Source organism: Sorex fumeus, unplaced genomic scaffold, assembly GCF_029834395.1.
Source record: "Sorex fumeus unplaced genomic scaffold, SorFum_2.1 ptg000103l, whole genome shotgun sequence".
Classification (NCBI taxonomy): domain Eukaryota; kingdom Metazoa; phylum Chordata; class Mammalia; order Eulipotyphla; family Soricidae; genus Sorex; species Sorex fumeus.
In genome coordinates this window covers 3,365,900-3,383,224 of record NW_026606160.1, presented here as the reverse complement: position 1 = coordinate 3,383,224, position 17,325 = coordinate 3,365,900, and the positions used below count along the sequence as shown (strand labels likewise).

The window sequence follows — 17,325 nt, the reverse complement described above, 5'->3', positions numbered from 1 at the left end:
AGGTTACTCCTGGCTCTGTAACTCAGGAACAACTCTGAGCAGTTCCTTGGGGACCAAATGCTCTATCCACTGCACTATCACTCTAGACCCAAGGAAGGTCTTATTCTCAGAAATATGCACACAGGGTTATCGTGGCTAGTTTTTTATTCCAGCAAAGATTTGGTCCTAAGTATATAATGCGCTGTGAACATTCATTCAATTGGTGGTGGGAACCATGACTTCAAACGTTGGCTTTTGATTTGAGGTCACACCTATTAGTTCTCAGGAGCTACTTCAGGTTTGGTGTGAAAGGTTGTTGCTGGCAGTGTTCATGGGACCACAGGGTACTGAGCATCTAACCAGGGACTTCCGTTTTCAAATCCTGTTTTCAAACTCTGGCTTTTGAGAACTATTCCTAGTTTCTTATTGGAGGAGTGGCGGTATCTTTCTCTCTGTCTCTCTCTGTCTTTCTCTCTCACTGTCTCTTTCTGTTGGGGCCGGACTAGATGGTGAAGATGAGTCCGTGTAGAAGAAACAAGCTCTGTACAGACTACATGCTCAGCTTAGAAAGAAAAAGAAGCTCTAGCTGACCAGTTTGACTTCAAGATGTATATTACCTTTGCATTCAAGGAGAAGAAGAAAAAAATCAGCAGGTTTTGAAGTGTCTGAGGTCAAACCAGTCATGACGAATAATTATAAGAAAATATCCTAAAAGGTGTGCGGGATTCCAGCTATTCCTTGGAAAGTTCCATAGAGCTTTTAAAGGAGGATGTGGTCCAGCTTCCTGCTCCTCGATACCAGTCTGTGAGAAGGGATGTCATTGACTGTACTCAGGAGATGTATTTCATTCTGTGGCCTTAGAATGTTATTGAAAAAAATTGTCTGTCTACTGTTTTCTAGTTGGAAGGAATCTGATGAGCCTTTTCGTCTCATTCATGCCAAATTTGAGTTTCATCACTGTGACTATGAAAAACACTTTCTGCATGTACTGAGCCACAAGGACAAGACTGGAATTGTTGTCAACAATCCCAACCAGTCAGTGTTTCTCTTTATCGACCAACAGCATTTGCAGACTCCAAAAAATAAAGGTAATATCTTCAAGTTATGCAGCATCTGCCTCTACCTGCCAGAGGAACAGCTCACCCACTGGGAGGTTGGCACCGTAAAGAAACACCTGCATCCTTCCAAGCCAGAATAGAGTCTGGGCCAGCACAGTGGAGAAGATCAGAGTGCAGCAGGAGATCTTGTCTTGTTTTCTTACCACTTTATTCTTTCAGAGATTAAAGAAAATGGACTCATGCACAGAACACTCTGCATTTTGAAACTTGTTCATCCTGATTTCTTTTTAAATCATTTGTATCTCAGAACTGAAAAAAAATTAGCTGTCTTCTTCACAGACTGTGTGAAAGAAGACTTTGCATATTTGCTGCACTGTATCAGCATCTTGTTAAAAATGTCAAATGAAAGGACTATTGTACACCGAAATGCTTCAATGTATTTGAAAGCACAAGGTGATACTCTTTTTGACGGTCTTTCCATTTGAGCTGGTTTTTGCCTCTTTGACATCTGTCATCAGCATTTAGAGGGTAAGAAGTACATGTAGGAGAATAAATAATTTTTACAAATGCAATAGCTTTGCTATAATTACCGTTGATCCAGAACACTGTCAGATTCAATCTAATGACCAGAAGTAGTTGTTCTAAAAAGAAAATTCAACCACGGAAAAGAAATCTTAAATGAAAAAAGCATCTCATTGCAGGTATTCTAGCCTCATTTTACTGGGCCAGGTTTGTTTAAAAAAAAAAAAAACCAGACGAGTCCATGTAGACTATCCCACTAACGGTCAGGAATACAGGGAACCATGAAAATGGGCGAGACAAGACGTGTGTGTCCAGATTGGTTTCAATGAGGCTCAACATCTCTTTCTTTAAGCTGCCTTAAGTAAAAAACCTAAATCTTAGTATAGCAGAAGAGTCAGTCTTTTCTCATAGACCAGATGACACCAGACCCACTTGACACCAGATGCTTGAGGTTGTAAATAACAGGCCAGAACATTTGGCTGTGTTTCTTTCCTGAGGGCTGAAACTAACTGGCTTGTGAACATAATCAAACAATGTATGTCATAATGCCCCCACTTAGGGGGCGTGGCTAGGGGCCAGTTGGTGGGGGCGGGAGGGGGAAAGCGCTGTTGCTCTGGCCTTTAAAGGTCAGCGGGAAGGCGGGTGGGGCAGGCCTGGCTGGGACTGCGGGCTCACGCTCCCCACCTGCCAGGTCTCACGCTGAGGCGGGCTCCGTGTCCTGCGTGCCTGTGCGGACTGCGTCACGGGCGTTGACCGCCGACCGCTGGTGGTGGCTCCTTGGAGACTGCCCGGCTCCTGCACGCCACCTCCGAGGCCCTGGGCTGCGCCCGCCATGCCAAGCTGCTGCTAGGTGGCCTGTGCTTGGGGCCCAGCTGGATGCTGAGCGTGTGGGCGGGCGCTCAGAGCAGGTGAGGGGCGGGCATGGGGGTGGGGGTCCTTGCCAGCCCGTGGGGCCCAGCTGGACGCTGAGCGTGTGGGCAGGCGGTGTGGGCAGGTGCGCTGAGCAGGTGAGGATTTGAAAGGATCCTATGTATTTCCCAGTTTCCTTCTGGGAATCAGAGCAAAAAGCTGTTTGCTAGTTCTTAGAATTGGAATAATCTGCAGAACTCAACACCGCCAGTTAATAATAGTGCCTAGATAGTCTGTGTGCTTTTCTGGAGGCAGTGTTTCTGAGTTGCCTCCTCCGTAAGACCTGAACAATGCTGGGTGTGCCCCTTCCCCCCCTCAAAAAAAAAAAAACCCACAACAGCAGTAATAATAATCTGATGTCAATTGTAGTCAAGGATATTTTCATCAGGCTTTTATATACTCGAGTTTTATTCTAGTTAAGTTTCTGAAAGGCCCTGCTGTAGAAAGGCTTGGTAAAGCTTGCCTACTTGAGTCTACCACACGTTAAGGGTGTGCTTCTGTAGATCCCTTTTTAGGGTGATTCATTTGAGAAGCTTGACCCTCACCAGCAAACAGGTGTCTTAATTGGTAAAGGTCAGAAAAAGGCGTCTGGTAGGTTGCGTTATAACGGTAACATTTTTCAGCAAATTTTTGTGGGTCTTTGGTCACCCTTAAGAATGTCTTCGGGTGGCCTGAAATTCAGTGTTTGTCTAAGGATGATGACTTTCCTCATCTGAAAAATGTCTGAGCTCTCAGAGGGTTTAACTTGACAAGGGAGATGTCCTCGGTTCCGATGACAGCCCAGAGAAGTTCTAGCCTGTGATTCGGTTAATTCAGCAGTGGAGGAGGACCGTGTTAGATGAGTTCACGGTATGGACCCATGTTCAAATGCTCTGAAAAACATCGCATTGCTGTCTCAATGACAGCTCCCTGTCAGAGACCTCCACAACAAGCACTTGAGTTGCCTGAAGTGCCTCACAGCGCTGGGATAGTCCTTTAGGAACAGGAGCAGAGAGCTTTCATCAGCAAGCTGTGTGAAAGTAAAACAGACTTCACAAATGGCAGTGATTGCTAAATGTCCCCACATGGCTGTGACCATGACTTCAGGGAGTTGTGGCAGGTGTTATACTGAGGCCTTACAATGATGTCCTTGCTATTTCCTGTATGGTGGGAGTTTCCCTTCCTCTAGGAGTGGAGACGTGCCTTTGATTTGTGGTGTCTCCTTCTGAGTTCAGTTTTGGAAAGAAAAAAAATGACTCTAAAAGAACATATTTTTGCACACACACACCCCAACACTATTTCTTTGACTCCCCAAGTTCTAAAAACAATTATTTGAAAGAACCTTTTCAAATGAGTAAAAGGTCTGCTTCCTTTTCCAGTTCAGAAGATAAAGTAACATTGTCTACGTTATAAAGCATGATGGGGAAACATGAATGTCAAAGGAAAAGTTGGTGACTCCTTTCTGGATGTTGTGGCTGAAGATCATTTAAAGATTGATGATTTGGGTGAGTCTGGAAGATTCCTGAACTTTTATAAGTGAGCTATTGCAGTGGGTTCAAATTTTTTTCCAAGAATTTTAACTGACAACATGCTAAGCAAAGTATTAAAATTCAAGATGTGCAAGTACATTTCCATTGATAAAGAATGATAGTAATACAAGCTTAATGAACTGTAATTAAATGTAGAAAGTTAGATCTACTTAATCTCACATTTAGAAAACAACACATCAACAATGTTTTTTACACCACAGCTCTTTGTAACAGCAAAGGACTTGAAACAAGTACGTGCCCATCAATGGAGAACTGATGTAGTTCAGTCGTACAGCATTATACTATTGTTCTAAGGAGTATTTAGTAGAAGTATCAGTGGTTATCCATAGGTAGGCTGGGAACACGAGGGAGATTTTCTTGTAAAACTTTTTAACATTTTTCTCCAAGTGTAAGTAGGCTACCTATTTTCAAGTGTATTTAAAGAAAAGAAAAAGAACTTGAAGGCTAAGTCTTCCTGGATGATCTCATCGGTAGATCATCCAAGGTAAGGAATAGACAGTGTTCACTGAAAATAGACCCATAGACTCTGATGACAGAACTGAGATTACCAAGGGTGCAGGGCATAGGAAGGAAGGTTCCTGTGACCCGAGAGAGGCTGTCCTTGTGGTGGTGGGGATGGTGACTTAAATTCCATGTTTTTAGTTGCTTTCAGCTTTTCCGATGACTTGAAAAAAATATTGGAAGGAGTCGTTTCCAAACATTCGATATTGGTTGTCTCTTTTTAAACCTCTTCATTTCACTCTTCTTTCCTTTGGCCCTGAATGCATGGAAGTGGCCTGTCTCTGTGACCGCCGAGCTGTGCTAATTCACTTCTGCTCTTGAGCCTAGTGATTAGGGTGATTGGTCCTATCATCAGTCACAATTGTCCCTGATCCCCTAAGTAGCTTCCTACTTCCCTGAGGATAAAAGACACATGATTTGGTTCCCTTTGCTCTTCCTCCCTTCTCCTTTTCTCCTTTCTCTCTTCCCCTGTCCCCCATTGCGGAGGGGGTGGGGTTTGTGTCACACCTGGCAGTATTCAAGGATTACTCCTGGATCTGTGCTCAGGGATCCTGCCCTGCAGTGTGTGGGGAATCCAGTACTGTGTGCAAAGCAAGTGCTTGCACCTCTGTACTACTCTCAGCCTCTCTCTTTCTCTCTTAATTCTTTATTCACGCGTTGGCCACCTGCTTTTTCTCAAGCACTGCATTGAATTCAACCCACATTTCCACCTTTGGGACTTTCCATCAATTTGACATTTCTTTCTGCCTGGGTCATTTTCTCTCTCTGACCTGAAAATCCTGCAAGTGTTGCTTTTCATCTTTCTAGTCTCAATTTACATGCTCCTTTTGACATGGCACTTTTCCCAACGCCCTCGTATAAAATAGGGTTTCTTACCCCTTTTTCTTGTTTAAAACATCCAGGTCCTCTCTCATCCCATTGATGACCAGCTGTTTCTTTGTTTCTGTTTCTCTCTGCCAGTAGACTTCATTGGAGAATAAAATAATCCTCATTTTACTTCACATTGTATATGGAGTGAAGTATGTATAAACCAAAAGGACAGGTGTAAATTTAGGATGCAGTGCGCATTTTTAACATCGATTAAAAATGTGGGCAAGTTGTGGGCGGGATTAAAGATAAATTAAAATAGATTAAAAATGCGGCAAGTTGTGGGCGGGACATTCAAAGTAAGAGAATGCCCTGGAACCCAGTGCATCGTTGCTGATCGGAAAAAATGCCCTGGTACCCGGATGCCAGAGCCATGCTTGTATGAGCTCATGGTCACTGGGATACTCTCTGGAAAAGGCTGGACGGGAGCACCTAGCCCATCTGGGACCTCCTGGTGATATCGGCTCTGTTTGGGGCCTGGAGCATTCTCCGGGAGCTATGGGGCCCTCCAGCTGGTTTTCTTCTTTGTTGCTGTGTGTTGTAAGATGGCGTTGGGGGCTAGTCGTGGGCATGACTTCCGGAATCAGAGATTGCCTGGGAGCCGAGGCGGCCCCTTTGCAGTTCGGAAAAAAAGTCCTGGTACCCGCATGCCAGACCCATGCCTGTAGGAGCTCATGGTCACCGGGATTCCCTATGGAGAAGGCAGGACGGCAGCACCTACTCCATCTGGGACCTCCCAGTGATATCTGCTCCGTTTGGGGCTTGAAGCATTCTCTGGGAGCTGTGGGTCCCTATGCCGGGTTTTCTTCTTTTTTGCTGTGTGGTGTAAGATGGCTCTGGGGGGCGAGTTGTGGGCGTGACTTCTGGAAGCAGAGGTTGCCTGTGACCGGGGCAGCCCCATTGCAGTTCGGAAAAAATGTCCTGGTACCCGCATGCCAGAGCCATGCTTGTAGGAGCTCATGGCCACCGGGATTCCCTCTGGAGAATGCGGGACGGCAGCACCTACCCCATCTGGTACCTCAGGGTGATGTTGGCTCTGTTTGGGGCCTGGTTCTTTGTCTGGGAGCTGTAGGCCCACCGCCGTTTTCTTCTTTCTTACTGTGTGCTGTAAGATGGCGCTGGGGGGGCGAGTTGTGGGCACAACTTCCAGAATCAGAGGTTGCCTGTGACTGGGGTGGCCCCATTGAAGTTCTGAAAAAATATCCTGGTACCAGGTTGCCAGAGCTATGCTTGTAGGAGCTCATGCTCACCGGGTTCCCTCTGGAGAAGTGGGACGGCAGCACCTACCGCATTGGGGACCTCCGAGTGATATTGGCTCTGTTTGTGCCTGGAGCATGCTCCGGGAGTTATGGGTCCCTCCAGCCAGTTTTCTTCTTTCTTGGTGTGTGCTGTAATATGGCCCTGGGGGCGAGTTGTGGGCAGGGCATCCAAAATCAGAGCTTGCCCTGGAGCCGGGGTGCATCATTGCAGTTCGGAAAAATTGTCCTGGTACCTGCATGCCAGAGCCATATCTGTAGGAGCTCATGGTCACCGGGATTCCCTCTTGAGAAGGCGGGACTGTAGGACCTAGCTCATCTGGGACCTCCCAGTGATATCAGCTTTGTTTGGGCCCTGGAGCATTGTCTTGGAGCTCTGGGGACCTCCAGCCAGTTTTCTTCTTTGTTGCTGTGTGCTGTAAGATGACACTGGGGGGCGAGATGTGGGTGTGACTTCATAATCAGAGGTTGCCTGCAGCCAAGACGGCCCCATTGCAGTTCAGAAAAAATGTCCTGGTACCAGCATGCCCAGGCTATGCCTGTAGAAGCTCATGGTCACCGAGATTCCGTATGGAGAAGGCGTGACGGAAGCACCTAGCCCATCTGGGACCTCCGGGTGATATTGGCTCTGTTTTTGCCTGGAGCATTCTCCGGGAGCTGTGGGGCCCTCCACCGGTTTCCTTCTTTGTTGTTGTGTGCATAAGATGGTGCTGGAGGGCGAGTTGTGGCATGACTTTTGAATCACAGGTTGCCTTGGCGCCGGGGCGGCCATATTGCCGTTCTTAAAAAATGTCCTGGTACCTGCATGCCAGACCCATGCTTGTAGGAGCTCATGGTCACCGAGATTCCCTCTGGAAAAGGCGGGACGGCAGCACCTAGCGCATCTGGGACCGCCCAGGGATATCGGCTCTGTTTGGGTCGGGACCATTCACGGGATCTGTGGAACCCTCGAGCCGGTTTTCTTCTTTGTTGCTGTGTGGTGTAAGATGGCACTGGGGGACTAGGTGTCGGCGCGACTTCAGAATCAGGTTGCCTGTGAGCCAAGGCGGCCCTTTGCAGTTGGGAATAAAAGTCCTGGTACCCATATAACAGACCCATGCTTGTATGAGCTCATGGTCACTGGGATACCCTCTGGAGAAGGCAGGATGGGAGCACACAGCCCATCTGGGAACTACCAGTGACACTGGCTCTGTTTGTGGCCTAGAGCATTCTCCGGGAGCTGTAGGGACCTCCAGCCAGTTTTCTTCTTTGTTGCTGTGTGTTGTAAGATTGCGCTGTGAGCGAGTTGTGGGCATGACTTCTGGAATCAGAGGTTGTCTGGGAGCTGGACTGCCCCCTTTGAGATTCGGACAAAAAAGTCCTGGTACCCACATGGCTCTGGCATGAGGGTACCAGGACAGTTTTTCCGAACTCCATGGGTCCAGTCCGGCTAACAGGCAACCTCTGATTCTGAAGTCATGCCCACATGATTTTGCTTTTTGGAGCTCGTGGTCACCGGGATTTTCTCTGAGAAGGCGGGACAGCAGCACCTACCCCTGCTGGGAACTTCCAGTGATATCGGCTCCATTTTTGGCCAGAAGCATTCTACGGGAGCTGTGGGGCCCTCCAGCCAGTTTTCTTCTTTGTTTCTTTGTAGTGTAATATGGTGCTGGGGGGCGAGTTGTGGGTTTGACTCAGGACTCAGTGGTTGCCTGGTTGCCGGGGCAGAACCATTGAGTTTGGAAAAAATGTCCTGGTACCAGTTTTCCAGAACCATACTTGTAGGAGCTTATGGTCACTGGGATACCCTCTGGAGAAGGCAGGATGGCAGTACCTAGCCCAACTGGGACCTTCAGTTGATATCGCCTCTGGTTGGGCCCGGAGCATTTTCCTGGAGCTGTGTGTCCCTCCCACCGGTTTTCTCCTTTGTTGCTTTTTGGTGTAAGCTGGCGCTGGGTGGAGAGTCCTGTGCGTGACTTATGGAATCAAAGGTTTCCTGGGAGCTGGGTCGGCCCCATTGTAGTTCGGATAAAATGTCCTGGTACCCACATGCCAGACACATGCTTGTATGAGCTCATGGTCACCGAAACTCCCTCTGGAGACGGTGGGACAGCAGCACTACACCATCTGGGACCTCCAGGTGATATAGAATGTTTGAGCCCCAGAGAATTGTCTGGGAGCTCTGGGTCCCTCCAGCCGGTTTTCTTCTTTGTTGCTGTGTGGTGTAAGATGGTGCTGGGGGGCGCCTCGTGGTACTGACTTTCGGGATCAGAGGTTTTCTAGGAGTCGGAGCGAACCCATTGAGTTTGGAAAAAATATCCTGGTACTGAATGCCAGAGCCATGCTTCTATGAGCTCATGGTCACCGGAAATCCCTCTGGAAAAGGTGGGAAGGCAGCATCAACCACATCTGGGATCTCCCGGTGTTATCAAATCTGTTTGAGGCCCGGAGGATTCTCCGGGAGATGTGGGCTCCTCCAGCCGGTTTTCTTCTTTGTTGCTGTGTGGTGTAATATGGCGCTGGGTGCGAGTCGTTGGCGTGAGTTCCAGAATCAGAGGTTGCCTGGGAGCCGGGGTGGCCCCTTCGCAGTTTGGAAAAAAAGTCCTGGTACCCGCATGCCATATCCATGTTTATATGAGCTCATGGTCACTGGATACCCTCTGGAGAAGGTGGGGCGGGAGCATCTAGCCCATCTGGGACCTCCTGGTGATATTGGCTCTGTTTGGGGCCTGGAGCATTCTCCTCCAGCCAGTTTTCTAGTTTGTTGCTGTGTGTTGTAAGATGGCATGGGGGCGAGTTGTGGGCATGACTTCCGGAATCAGAGGTTGCCTGGGAACAAGGGTGGCCCTTTTGCAGTTCGGGAAAAAAGTCCTGGTACCCACATGCCAGAGCCATGCTTTTTGGAGCTCATAATCACTGGGATATTCTCTGGAGAAGGCGGGACGGCAGCACCTACTTCTTCGGGGACCTCCCAGTGATATCCGCTCCATTTTCGGCCAGAAGCATTCTCCTGCAGATGTGGGGCCCTCCAGCCGGTTTTCTTCTTTGTTGCTGTGTGTTGTAAATTGGCGCTGTGTGCGAGTTGTGGGCATGACTTCTGGAATCAGAGGTTGCCTGGGAGCTGGGCTGCCCCCTTTGCAGTTCGGATAAAAAGCCCTGGTACCCACATGGCTCTGGCATGATGGTACCAGGACATTTTTTCCGAACTCAATGGGTCCGGTCCGGCTTCCAGGCAACCTCTGATTCTGAAATCATGCCCACATGATTTTGCTTTATGGAGCTTGCGCGCACCGGGATTTTCTCTGAGAAGGTGGACAGCAGCACCTAACCCTGCTGGGACCTTCCAGTGATATCGGCTCCATTTTCGGCCAGAAGAATTCTCCGGGAGCTGTGGGTCCCTCCAGCCAGTTTTCTTCTTTGTTGCTGTGTAGTGTAAGATGGCGCTGGGGGGCGAGTTATGGGTTTGACTCAGGACTCAGAGGTTGCCTGGTTGCCGGGGCGGACCCATTGAGTTTGGAAAAAATGTCCTGGTACCAGTATGCCAGAGCCATACTTGAAGGAGCTTATGGTCACTGGGATACACTCTGGAGAAGGCAGGATGGCAGTACGTAGCCCATCTGGGACCTTCAGGTGACATCGCCTCTAGTTGGGCCCGGAGCATTTTCCGGGAGCTGTGTGGCCCTCCCACCGGTTTTCTTCTTTGTTGCTTTTTGGTGTAAGATGGCGCTGGGTGGCGGGTCGTGTGCGTGACTTATGGAATCAAAGGTTGCCTGGGAGCTGGGTCGGCTCCATTGTAGTTCGGATAAACTGTCCTCGTACCCACATGCCAGACACATGCTTGTATGAGCTCATGGTCACCAAAACTCCCTCTATAGAAGGCGGGATGGCAGCACTTACTTCTTTGGAGACCTCCCAGTGATATCGGCTCCATTTTCGGCCTGAAGCATTCTCCTGCAGCTGTGGGGCCCTCCAGCCGGTTTTCTTCTTTGTTGCTGTGTGTTGTAAGTTTGCGCTGTGTGCGAGTTGTGGGCATGACTTCTGGAATCAGAGGTTGCCTGGGAGCTGGCTGCCCCCTCTGCAGTTCGGATAAAAAGTCCTGGTACCCACATGACTCTGACATGAGGGTACCAGGACATTTTTTCCGAACTCAGTGGGTCTGCCCCAGCTCCCAGGCAATCTCTGATTCTGAAATCATGCCCACATAATTTTGCTTTTTGGAGCTGTGGTCACCGGGATTTTCTCTGAGAAGGAGGGACAGCATCACCTACCCCAGCTGAGACCTTCCAGTGATATCGGCTCCATTTTTGGCCGGAAGTATTCTAAGGGAACTGTGGGGCCATCCAGCTAGGTTTCTTCTTTGTTGCTGTGTAGTGTAAGATGGCGCTGGGGGGCAAGTTGTGGGTTTGACTCAGGACTCAGAGGAAGCCTGTTTGCCGGGGCGGACCCATTGAGTTTGGAAAAAATGTCCTGGTACCAGTTTTCCAGAACCATACTTGTAGGAGCTTATGGTCACTGGGATGCCCTCTGGAGAAGGCAGGACAGCAGGACCTAGCCCATCTGGGACCTCCAGGTGATATCGACTCTGGTTGGGCCCGGAGCATTTTCTGGGAGCTGTGTGGCCCTCCTGCCGGTTTTCTCGTTTGTTGCTTTTCTGTGTAAGCTGGCGCTGGGTGGCGAGTCGTGTGAATGACGTATGGAATCAAAAGTTGCCTGGGAGCTGGGTCGGCCCCATTGTAGTTCGGATAAAATGTCCTGGTACCCACATGCCAGACACATGCTAGTATGAGCTCATGGTCACCGAAACTTTATCTGGAGAAGGCGGGACGGGAGCCCCTACACCATCTGGGGCCTCCAGGTGATGTTGAATATTTGAGGCCCGGAGCATTGTCTGGGAGCTGTGTGCTCCTCCAGCTGGTTTTCTTCTTTGTTGCTGTGTGCTGTAATATGGCGCTGGTTGTGAGTCGTTGGCGTGAGTTCCAAAATCAGAGGTTGCCTAGGAACCGGGGTGGCCCCTTCGCAGTTTGGAAAAAAAGTCCTGGTACCCGCATGCCATATCCAAGTTTGTACGAGCTCATGGTCACTGGATACGCTCTGGAAAAGGTGGGATGGGAACATCTATCCCATCTGGGCCCTCACGGTGATATCGGCTCTGTTTGGGGCCTGGAGCATTCTCCTGCAGCTGTGGGGCCCTCCAGCTGGTTTTCTAGTTTGTTGCTGTGTGTTGTAAGATGGCATGGGGGCGAGTTGTTGGCATGACTTCTGGAATCAGTGATTGCCTGGGAGCCAGGGCGGCCCTTTTGCAGTTCGGGGAAAATGTCCTGGTACCCACATGCCAGAGCCATGCTTTTTGGAGGTCATAATCACCGGGATTTTCACTGGAGAAGGCAGGACGGCAGCACCTACTTCTTCGGGGACCTCCCAGTGATATCAGCTCCATTTTCGGCCTGAAGCATTCTCCTGCAGCTGAGGGGCCCTCCAGCCGGTTTTCTTCTTTGTTGCTGTGTGTTGTATATTGGCGCTGTGTGCGAGTTGTGGGCATGACTTCTGGAATCAGAGGTTGCCTGGGAGCCGGGCTGCTCCCTTTGCAGTTCGGATAAAAAGTCCTGGTACCCACATGGCTCTGGCATGATGGTACCAGGACATTTTTTCCGAACTCAATGGGTCCGGTCCGGCTCCCAGGCAACCTCTGATTCTGAAATCATGCCCATATGATTTTGCTTTTTGGAGCTTGTGCTCACTGGGATTTTCTCTGAGAAGGTGGACAGCAGCACCTACCCCTGCTGGGACCTTCCAGTGATATCGGCTCCATTTTCGGCCGGAAGCATTCTCAGGGAGCTGTGGGTCCCTCCAGCCAGTTTTCTTCTTTGTTGCTGTGTAGTGTAAGATGGCGCTGGGGGGCGAGTTGTGGGTTTGACTCAGGACTCAGTGGTTGCCTGCTTGCAGGGATGGACCCATTGAGTTTGGAAAAAATATTCTGGTACCAGTATGCCAGATCCATACTTGTAGGAGCTTATGGTCACTGGGATACACTCTGGAGAAGGCAGGATGGCAGTACCTAGCCTATCTGGGACCTCCAGGTGATATTGCCTCTAGTTGGGCCCGGAGCATTTTCCGGGAGCTGTGTGGCCCTCCCACCGGTTTTCTTCTTTGTTGCTTTTTGGTGTAAGATGGCGCTGAGTGGCGGGTCGTGTGCGTGACTTATGGAATCAAAGGTTGCCTGGGAGCTGGGTCCGCTCCATTGTAGTTCAGATAAAATGTCCTGGTACCCATATGTCAGACACATCCTTGTATGAGCTCATGGTCACTGAAACTCCCTCTGGAGAAGGCGGGACGGCAGCACGTACACCATCTGGGACCTCCAGATGATGTTGAATATTTGAGGCCCAGAGCATTGTCTGGGAGCTATGTGCTCCTCCAGCCGGTTTTTTTCTTTGTTGCTGTGTGGTGTAATATGGCGCCGGGTGCGAGTCGTTGGCGTGAGTTCCAAAATCAGAGGTTGCCTAGGAACCGGGGTGGCCCCTTCGCAGTTTGGAAAAAAAGTCCTGGTACCCACATGCCATATCCATGTTTGTACGAGCTCATGGTCACTGGATACCCTCTGAAGAAGGTGGGATGGGAACATCTAGCCCATCTGGGACCTCCCGGTGATAGCGGCTCTGTTTGGGGCCTGGAACATTCTACTGCAGCTGTGAGGCTCTCCAGCCGGTTTTCTACTTTGTTACTGTGTGTTGTAAGGTGGTATGGGGGCGGGTTGTGGGCATGACTTCCGGAATCAGTGATTGCCTGGGAGCCAGGGCGGCCCTTTTGCAGTTCGGGAAAAAAGTCCTGGTACCCCCATGAAAGAGCCATGCTTTTTGGGGGTCATAATCACCGGGATTTTCTCTGGAGAAGGCGGGACGGCAGCACCTAGTTCTTCGGGGACCTCCCAGTGATATCAGCTCCATTTTCGGCCTGAAGAATTTTCCTGCAGTTGTGGGGCCCTCCAGCCAGTTTTCTTCTTTGTTGCTGTGTGTTGTAAATTGGTGCTGTGTGCGAGTTGTGGGCATGACTTCCGGAATGAGAGGTTGCCTGGAAGCCAGGGCGGCCCTTTTGCAGTTCGGGAAAAAAGTCCTGGTACCCCCATGAAAGAGCCATGCTTTTTGGAGCTCATAATCACTGGGATTTTCTCTGGAGAAGGTGGGACGGCAGCACCTAGTTCTTCGGGGACCTCCCAGTGATATCGGCTCCATTTTCGGCCTGAAGAATTTTCCTGCAGTTGTGGGGCCCTCCAGCCAGTTTTCTTCTTTGTTGCTGTGTGTTGTAAATTGGTGCTGTGTGGGAGTTGTGGGCATGACTTCTGGAATCAGAGGTTGCCTGGGAGCCGGGCTGCCCCCTTTGCAGTACGGATAAAAAGTCCTGGTACCCACATGGCTCTGGCATGATGGTACCAGGACATTTTTTCCGAACTCAATGGGTCCGGTCAGGCTCCCAGGCAACCTCTGATTCTGAAATCATGCCCATATGATTTTGCTTTTTGGAGCTTGTGCTCACTGGGATTTTCTCTGAGAAGGTGGACAGCAGCACCTACCCCTGCTGGGACCTTCCAGTGATATTGGCTCCATTTTCGGCCGGAAGCATTCTCCGGGAGCTGTGGGTCCCTCCAGCCAGTTTTCTTCTTTGTTGCTGTGTAGTGTAAGATGGCGCTGGGGGGCGAGTTGTGGGTTTGACTCAGGACTCAGAGGTTGTCTGGTTGCCGGGGCAGACCCATTGAGTTTGGAAAAAATGTCCTGGTACCAGTATGCCAGAGCCATACTTGTAGGAGCTTATGGTCACTGGCATACCCTCTGGAGAAGGCAGGATGGCAGTACGTAGCCCATCTGGGACCTTCAGGTGATATCGCCTCTAGTTGAGCCCGGAGCATTTTCCGGGAGCTGTGTGGCCCTCCCACAGGTTTTCTTCTTTGTTGCTTTTTGGTGTAAGATGGCGCTGAGTGGCAGGTCGTGTGCGTGACTTATGGAATCAAAGGTTGCCTGGGGGCTGGGTCGGCTCCATTGTAGTTCAGATAAAATGTCCCGGTACCCATATGTCAGACACATCCTTGTATGAGCTCATGGTCACTGAAACTCCCTCTGGAGAAGGCGGGACGGCAGCACCTACACCATCTGGGACCTCCAGGTGATGTTGAATATTTGAGGCCCAGAGCATTCTCTGGGAGCTGTGTGCTCCTCCACCCGGTTTTCTTTTTTGTTGATGTGGGGTGTAATATGGCGCTGGGTGCGAGTCGTTGGCGTGAGTTCCAAAATCAGAGATTGCCTAGGAACCGGGGTAGCCCCTTCGCAGTTTCGAAAAAAAGTCCTGGTACCCGCATGCCATATCCATGTTTGTACGAGCTCATGGTCACTGGATACCCTCTGAAGAAGGTGGGACGGGAACATCTAGCCCATCTGGGACCTCCCGGTGATATTGGCTCTGTTTGGGGCCTGGAGCATTCTCCTCCAGCCAGTTTTCTAGTTTGTTGCTGTGTGTTGTAAGATGGCATGGGGGCGAGTTGTGGGCATGACTTCCGGAATCAGAGGTTGCCTGGTAACAAGGGCGGCCCTTTTGCAGTTCGGGAAAAAAGTCCTGGTACCCCCATGAAAGAGCCATGCTTTTTGGAGCTCTTAATCACTGGGATTTTCTCTGGAGAAGGTGGGACGGCAGCACCTAGTTCTTCGGGGACCTCCCAGTGATATCGGCTCCATTTTCGGCCTGAAGAATTTTCCTGCAGTTGTGGGGCCCTCCAGCCAGTTTTCTTCTTTGTTGCTGTGTTGTAAATTGGTGCTGTGTGCGAGTTGTGGGCATGACTTCTGGAATCACAGGTTGCCTGGTAGCCGGGCTGCCCCCTTTGCAGTACGGATAAAAAGTCCTGGTACCCACATGGCTCTGGCATGATGGTACCAGGACATTTTTTCCGAACTCAATGGGTCCGGTCCGGCTCCCAGGCAACCTCTGATTCTGAAATCATGCCCATATGATTTTGCTTTTTGGAGCTTGTGCTCACTGGGATTTTCTCTGAGAAGGTGGACAGCAGCACCTACCCCTGCTGGGACCTTCCAGTGATATCGGCTCCATTTTCGGCCGGAAGCATTCTCCGGGAGCTGTGGGTCCCTCCAGCCAGTTTTCTTCTTTGTTGCTGTGTAGTGTAAGATGGCGCTGGGGGGCGAGTTGTGGGTTTGACTCAGGACTCAGAGGTTGTCTGGTTGCCGGGGCGGACCCATTGAGTTTGGAAAAAATGTCCTGGTACCAGTATGCCAGAGCCATACTTGTAGGAGCTTATGGTCACTGGCATACCCTCTGGAGAAGGCAGGATGGCAGTACGTAGCCCATCTGGGACCTTCAGGTGATATTGCCTCTAGGTGGGCCCGGAGCATTTTCCGGGAGCTGTGTGGCCCTCCCACAGGTTTTCTTCTTTGTTGCTTTTTGGTGTAAGTTGGCGCTGAGTGGCGCGTCGTGTGCGTGACTTGTGGAATCAAAGGTTGCCTGGGAGCTGGGTCGGCTCCATTGTAGTTCAGATAAAATGTCCTGGTACCCATATGTCTGACACATCCTTGTGTGAGCTCATGGTCACTGAAACTCCCTCTGGAGAAGGCGGGATGGCAGCACCTACACCATCGGGGACCTCCAGGTGATGTTGAATATTTGAGGCCCAGAGCATTGTCTGGGAGCTGTGTGCTCCTCCACCCGGTTTTCTTTTTTGTTGATGTGTGGTGTAATATGGAGCTGGGTGCGAGTCGTTGGCGTGAGTTCCAAAATCAGAGGTTGCCTAAGAACCGGGGTAGCCCCTTCGCAGTTTGGAAAAAAAGTCCTGGTACCCGCATGCCATATCCATGTTTATACGAGCTCATGGTCACTGGATACCCTCTGCAGAATATGGGACGGGAACATCTAGCCCATCTGGGACCTCCCGGTGATAGCGGCTCTGTTTGGGGCCTGGAGCATTCTCCTGCAGCTGTGGGGCCCTCCTGCCGGTTTTCTACTTTGTTACTGTGTGTTGTAAGATGGTATGGGGGCGAGTTGTGGGCATGACTTCTGGAATCAGTGATTGCCTGGGAGCCAGGGCGGCCCTTTTGCAGTTCGGGGAAAAAGTCCTGGTACCCACATGCCAGAGCCATGCTTTTTGGAGGTCATAATCACCGGGATTTTCTCTGGAGAAGGCGGGACGGCAGCACCTACTTCTTCGGGGACCTTCCAGTGATATCAGCTCAATTTTTGGCCTGAAGCATTCTCCTGCAGCTGTGTGGCCCTCCAGCCGGTTTTCTTCTTTGTTGCTGTGTGTTGTAAATTGGCGCTGTGTGTGAGTTGTGGGCATGACTTCCGGAATCAGAGGTTGCCTGGGAGCCAGGGCGGCCCTTTTGCAGTTCGGGGAAAAAGTTCTGGTACCCACATGCCAGAGCCATACTTTTTGGAGGTCATAATCACCGGGATTTTCTCTGGAGAAGGCGGGACGGCAGCACCTACTTCTTCGGGGACTTCCCAGTGATATCAGCTCCATTTTCGGCCTCAAGCATTCTCCTGCAGCTGTGGGGCCCTCCAGCCGGTTTTCTTCTTTGTTGCTGTGTGTTGTAAGTTTGCGCTGTGTGCGAGTTGTGGGCATGACTTCTGGAATCAGATGTTCCCTGGGAGCCGGGCTGCCCCCTTTGCAGTTCGGATAAAAAGTCCTGGTACCCACATGGCTCTGGCATGAGGGTACCAGGACTTTTTTTCCAA

At 50.4% G+C, this 17,325-nt stretch overlaps 1 pseudogene; it reads left to right on the top strand.

Moving 5' to 3' along the window:
* Positions 1-214: 214 nt before the first annotated feature.
* On the top strand, positions 215-1,177 carry LOC130042560 (uncharacterized protein C6orf62 homolog; annotated as a pseudogene).
* The last annotated feature ends 16,148 nt before the right edge of the window (positions 1,178-17,325 follow it).